The following is a 6,719-nucleotide window of genomic DNA, read 5'->3' as shown; positions in this document are numbered from 1 at the left end:
CCACTGAGAATAGGAAAGGATACCCCCTTCCTTCCCAGAGTTGGTCTCAGAGCTTATCACAATCCTTGCAGGACATTTGGTCCACACCAAAAGGACCAAATGTCTGCTAATCTATCACTATTGACTTGGCATGTCCTGGGACTGCAATGGAAAGTATTGCAGCTGCAGATGACTAGGGGGAAGAGATGGTGCTAATACGCACCATCCCCGCTGCTTACACACACACAGATACGAACGCCACTGATCATTTAGTTTCAGCTTCCTTACATACCAATTTATTGCTATACATCTCAGATTTCCCAGGCTTCTGTGTTACTTCTTTGAGAAATACAGTTTATTGTGGTTTAGCCGGGGTGACTAGATGAATGAACATATCTGTCTGGTAGAGACTAGACATTGGTATCACCCTCTAAATTAAATGGGGATCTTTTTTCTCCAAAAGAACAAAAAACTAAGACTGAAATTTACTCAGGTAAAGATTTAGGGTGCCACTGGGCCGGCCTGGTGGCACAGTGATTAAGTGCACGCGCTCCGCCTTGGTGGCCTAGGGTTCGCAGGTTCCGACCCTGGGCACGCACTGAGCACCGCTTGTCAAGCCATGCTGTGGCAGCATCTCATATAAAGTAGAGGAAGGTGGGCATGGATGTTAGCCCAGGGCCAGTCTTCCTCAGCAAAAAGAGGAGGAATGGCATCTGCTGTTAGCTCAGGGCTGGTCTTCCTCACACACAAAAAAAGATTTAGGGTGCCAAATATACTTCATCCCCTTTAACATTCCCCAAGTCAAGGTAAGGCTTAAATAGAAAATCTCTTAGAGAAATAATACATTGATTTAAATCCACACAAAGAAAGATATAAATGATTAATGTCAGACCCTGCCTGTGAGCAAGTTATCATCACTGAGAGGTGGAGAGCTGCAGGCATCAGGGTGGTCGTGGAGCAGAGAAGAGAGAAGGGCAAAGAAAATACTGTAACATTAGTAAGTTTTGCTGATTCAATATTCTTGTCTAGTGCAGCCCTGTTTTAAAATCTTCCCAAATAGGCTTTTTAAAAAATCAGATGTTTTCTCAGATTTGCATATTGAGAATTAGAATTCTTGCCATGTGTCTGGATCCCTCAATTCCAGTGGACCCAATGTTAAGAGTTCAGTTTCAGTAGCCCTGGCACCACGGTTGGAACACACGCTCTCCTTGTTAAATGGTCCCATTTAGGTGTTCAGTTAATGAAATCATTGTCACTATCACCTTATCTGGACTGTAACCATATCTGCATTCAAATTCACATCTCAAGTGCTAAATTTTCTTTCATTCCATTCCTTAATAACGCAACCGATGAAAGTGCGACTTTGTCCAGAACTCTCCCTACATCAGACTTCTGGTCATCAAAGGTGATGTAAAAAATCCAAATTGCCATTCTATTTTTTTCCTAGTTCTTTTTAAAATGGAAGATTGCACTGTGGATTTCATTCAAGTGTAAATTTCAATGTTGATAATTAGACGGTAATTCTATAGACTGCCATGGACAAAACACTAAACATATGACTCTCCTTTTACTTCTAAATCCATATGTTTCCCATATTTCTCTCCAATTTCTGCCCACAGGTGCCTTCTCTGCCCTTTTCCAGACACCAAAACACAAGGAGGAGATCCAAATTCAGGGCTGTCTCAGGTGACATATATCAGGTTTTTTTTTTTCGCTGAGGAAGATTTGCCCTAAGCTAACATCTGTGCCAATCTTCCTCTATTTTGTATGTGGGTTGCCAAACCAGCATGGCCACGAGTGGTGTGGGTCTGCATCCAGAAACCAAACCCCGGTTGCTGAAGTGGAGCAAGCCGAACTTAACCACTATGCCACCGAGGCTGGCCCCCCTACATTAGGCTTCTTGCAACTCCACTGTGCAGGGGAGGCCCAAGCCACAGATAAACCTGAAATGGGAGTGGAATGGAGAAAAGCACTTACCCCAGCCCTGCAGGCTGTGGTGGATCCGACTCCTGAAGTATGGCTGGTGTCACTCTTGTATGAATGCCAAGGGCAAGGCTGTTTATGGAGTGTGCTTGTTGACTTCCTCCTTCCTGGCATAATAATACAATCCTCTCTCCAAGGTCATTCACAGTGGAGTGTGTTTCTCTGAATAATTATGAATTGGCATTATGACTTCACATTTAAAATAGTAAACTTTGTAATTTCTTCCTCCTCTCTTTGTCAACAGACAGTTCTCTTATTTCCACTATAAATGGCCCCTTACTATGTCAACAACGCCTTTGACATGTAAGCAGCTTAATTGCAAATGCTGGCCATAAATGCATAACTACGCTTGGTCAAAACTAGGAGATTTGTTACTCATTTGGTATTTCCTGACTCTCCCCACTGTAAGATGAAGCTGGGCTGATCTTTTGTTTCCCTATACTCTAAGATCTTTAGATATACTAATAGTTAGGGACTGAGTCATGGGAACGTTTAGTACATTGTTTGAAAAAATACTTTTCTTATTTGCAGAACACACATCCGTTTAGCTTACTCAAACAAGAGGTCTTGGTTTGAAAGGTGGGATGAGGAGTATTATATTGGGGATCATTGTCCTGAAAAGGTGAACAGAGCTAGAGAGAAGATGGATGAGAATGGAGGTAAAGGACCAGAAACACTGGGGATTCCTGGCAACAGGGAGACTTTCAAGAATAAGAGTGGAGGCTTAATAAAAAAAAATGTGTCTCTCACAGAGGGAAGGAGGTGGGTACTCCTTTTGGTGTGACCATCACATGTAGAGAATTCAAAAAAAGTTACCTGGTTTAAGAATGATCCTTTTGCTAAGTTTCCTGGTTTCTTCCAATCCAAGACAACTTTTTCCCAGAATCTTAGCTAAGATAGATAAAATCAAATGAAATTAAGAGCAGATGCTAGATACATCACATGGCATAATACGCAAGTACTATCCAGTAGGAAAGAACTCACTGGGATCAGTTGAAATGGAGAGGAGTTAGAGATAACTCTCAGCAGTTAGAGATTACTGTCTTCCGACTGCTTTGGGTTATTCTGAATTGTTTATTCTGTGCCAGGCCTGTGTTAAGCTCATGAGATAGAAGATGAATGAATTTCTATTGAGGAATCACTCACCAGTAGCTCATTAATTGCTGGTTAAGGAATCCCATAGAGCTTTTTCCTCTCCTTGAATGAGCCCCTCTCCTCGCAAGCTCCCAACATGCAACTCTCATTTGTGACTATATTTTTGCTCCTTGAGACTGTTTTAGATTGTGGAGGAAGGGATAATCTCATCTTTTGCTGATAGATATGTGAAGCGCTACAGCCTTTTTTTGAAAGCCGGAAACATCTATTAAAATAAAAAATACATATTACTTTTTGACCCAGCAATCCCACTCCTGGGAATCTAGCCTATAAAAACAAAAGCCAGTATATATGAATGAGATATGGCAATAAGAACCAGGAACAAAGTGACTGCCACTCCAAGTGGGATGGCTGAGTAAATTGTGGTAGAGTGAACTTGGAATATTATTTTGCAGCCATTATATAGAACAAATTAGAGCTCTGTTACTTGGCTTGGAGGCTTTCCATGACTTCATTTTTGTAAAGCGAGCAGGGAATCTCTGTGTGCATGTGCATAAAGATATTTAAGTGAACACGGAGAAAATTTGGAGGGATAGGCAGTGGGTTGCTAGTATGGATCACTTGTAGACAGGTGGGGTAGGTGAAACAAAGAGAGGATAAAGCAAGAGAAAAAGGAAAAGATATTTTTAAAAGACTGCACTGAGGTGCCCACCCGGTGGCATAGTGGTTAAGTTCGGTGTGTTCTGCTTCAGTGGTCCAGGTTCACGGGTTCGGATCCTGGGCGTGGACCTATACCACTCATCAAGCCGTGCTGTGGTGGCAACCAACATACAACATAGAGGAAGATTGGCACAGACGTTAGCTCAGGGCCACTCTTCTTCAAGCAAAAAGAGGAAGATTGGCAACAGATGTTAGTTCAGGGCCAATCTTCCTCACCAAAACAAACAAACAAACAAAAAAGAGTGCACTGAAAATGATATTATCCAATACAATGCTAGCTAGGAAAAAGTCCTACCATCTCCTCTCCCCACAAAAAAACACCAAAAACAAAAAAGCTTGACTCTAATAGAGGCTTTACATCCAATTATCAATTTTCAAGAAATAAGGAGAATAGAGGAAACAAGTTAAACTATACCCTGGGGCTCTAATCGGGAAACCAATGGAGGAATTCTAAGGACAGACAACTGGATTTATTTAATAAGAATAAATCATATGCAAAAAAATGGAGAGAGAATCTATTGATTAAAGGAGACTTCAAAGATGTAATAATCAACTGCAATATGCAGATCTTATTTGGATCCTAATTCAAAGGAACATACTTTAAAACAACACTAAATCCATTTATGACAATTTTTATGAGACAATTGGAAATTTAAATAATGGATAGTTGATTATATTAAGTAATTATTGTTCATTTTTCAGATGTGATGATGGTATTATGGTTATTTAAAAAAAAGCACTTATCCTTTAGGCTAATTACTGAAATATTAATAGATGAAATAATATGATGTCTGGGAATTGTTTCAAAATACTTCAGGAGTGCGAGGAGTGGATAAGGGTGTCGCTGGGCTAGGTGTAGCCGTGGGTTGATGGTGGAGTTGATGACAGGTATGTGGGAGTTCAGGATACTAATCTGTCTATTTTTATGTATGTTTTAAATATCTTATTGTAAAAATGTTTAAAACATGGTATAACTACACTTTGTTATTTATATAAAACTTTTTACAAATACGTGTGCCTTTTTAAAAGAAATTAAGTAAATTAAAAAGAAAGACTGATATATATATGTGTGTAATTATATGTAGAGAGAGACTAAAATTTGTGAGATACTATTAACCTTTCTACTTTTCTGAATATAATGTTCTTGTCTTGCTTGAATACAATTAGGTAAACTACATTGATTATACTTATATATAATCAATGTTCTCCTGAACTAAAGCATTGTAGGGGAGGAGGTAGACATACTGAGATTAGCTTCAGGTCTCATAACCTGTGCCTGGGATGAATGTCTTGTTAAGAACAGACTGCCCACCTAATGGAAGGTGTAGTTTTGCTGTAGGTTTTTTATACTTCTAAATATGCTTTCAAATTTCCCTTCTCCTTTGCCATAATGATGTTTAAAAAGTAAGATACCTCATTGCTACTATGGGGGAGGAAGGCAAATCCTCTACCCTCTAGGTCCTTCTGGCTGGGTTAAGAATTAAATTGACACGAGACAGAATAACAGGAGAAAATCAAACAAAGCTTTATAACATGTATACATGGGAGAAACACAGGAAACTGGGTTAACTCAGCCATCTGGCCGAGGTCGTCATTTTAAATAGCATCTTGAGCTAAAGACAAAGGAGGGTGTTGGGGGTAGTGGTTTGGGACTTCAAAGGGGAGGAAGGCAATTCACATGGAAATGGAAAGCAAATGTTTGGTAAACAGAACTTTGATAAGAATGGGCTTAGCAAGGATCCTCCCAGTGTACAGATACCCAGAGTTATCCATGGTGATGGCCTGTCCTGGGGATAAGTCTTTTATCTTAAATTCTTTTAGGAAGTTAAGGGGAAGGTCAAAGTTTCTTTTAGAGTCTTTTGTTCTTAAAAATAATCAAGGCAAAGCAAAGAGACACATCTTGGGGTGGCCAATTCTGATCCCCCACACTACTTTATAAAATACATCAAGTTCTTTCCCTATGGTTATGCTGTCAAGCCTGTCTTTGCAAGGCACCAGTGCCCAAATGTCAATTCAAGTGTTTTGGATATTAATCAACAAAACCAACCAGGCCCTAGATATTTCTTGTGCAAAATACTTTGCCATGTGTTATGGGAAATACAAATAATATGGAACACAAATTGGCCATCACCAAGCTTGCAATGTCTGAAACAATTGATGCTTTTAAACCTAAATATCTTTATCATCTAGATGCACGGGGTTCATTTGGTTTGCAAGATTTATTGACACTATTATATTGACTAAAATTTGTGAAATGCTATTAGCCTTTCTGCTTTTCTGAATATAATGTTCTTGTCCTGCTTCAATACAATTAAGTCAACTTGGGTTTTTGGTGGTTGTTTATTTTAAAACGTGACTTATTAGTTTGGAAGCAATCTGCCTATGAACTAATGTGAGTGCAAAATATCACATCTCGGAAATGGCAGTGTTCTTAACGAAACCTACCCCCAAAAAGGGACACACCGTTGTTATAACATCTTGTTGAAGTTGGTTGGCTGTAGGCACAGAAAATGGCCCATGTTGAAGTAGATCTGGCCTAATTACAGGTTAACTTCCCAGCTATCAGTCAGTGGCTCTCCAGGGCAATGCCAGACATTTAAGTAAATGTCCCAGGTGAAACTTGTGCCTTGTCTTTGCAATGTACCTGCAGTACTTCCTGGCTGGCAGCTTCTCAATGCAGGGGGGCAGGTTTCTCCAGCTCCTCCCTAGTGGGGAGCCTTTCCTTTGCTGAACAGGGGGCTGCAGAACTTGGGTTTTGGCTCTATTCCATCTGTTTGGAGGCTTGTTTGACATTTAAACAAAATCTGGATAATTTCAAGAAATGTTTTTTACTATTATTTTTAGTTAGTTTTGTTATTAAATAAAAGTGAAATCAGTCTCATTAGAGAAAAATGGAGAAATAACAGAAAAATTATTCCTTAATTAGCAAATCAGAGTAATAC

This window comes from Diceros bicornis, chromosome 10 (genome assembly GCF_020826845.1).
Source record: "Diceros bicornis minor isolate mBicDic1 chromosome 10, mDicBic1.mat.cur, whole genome shotgun sequence".
NCBI lineage: Eukaryota > Metazoa > Chordata > Mammalia > Perissodactyla > Rhinocerotidae > Diceros > Diceros bicornis.
Note: the sequence above shows the minus strand (reverse complement) of the source record.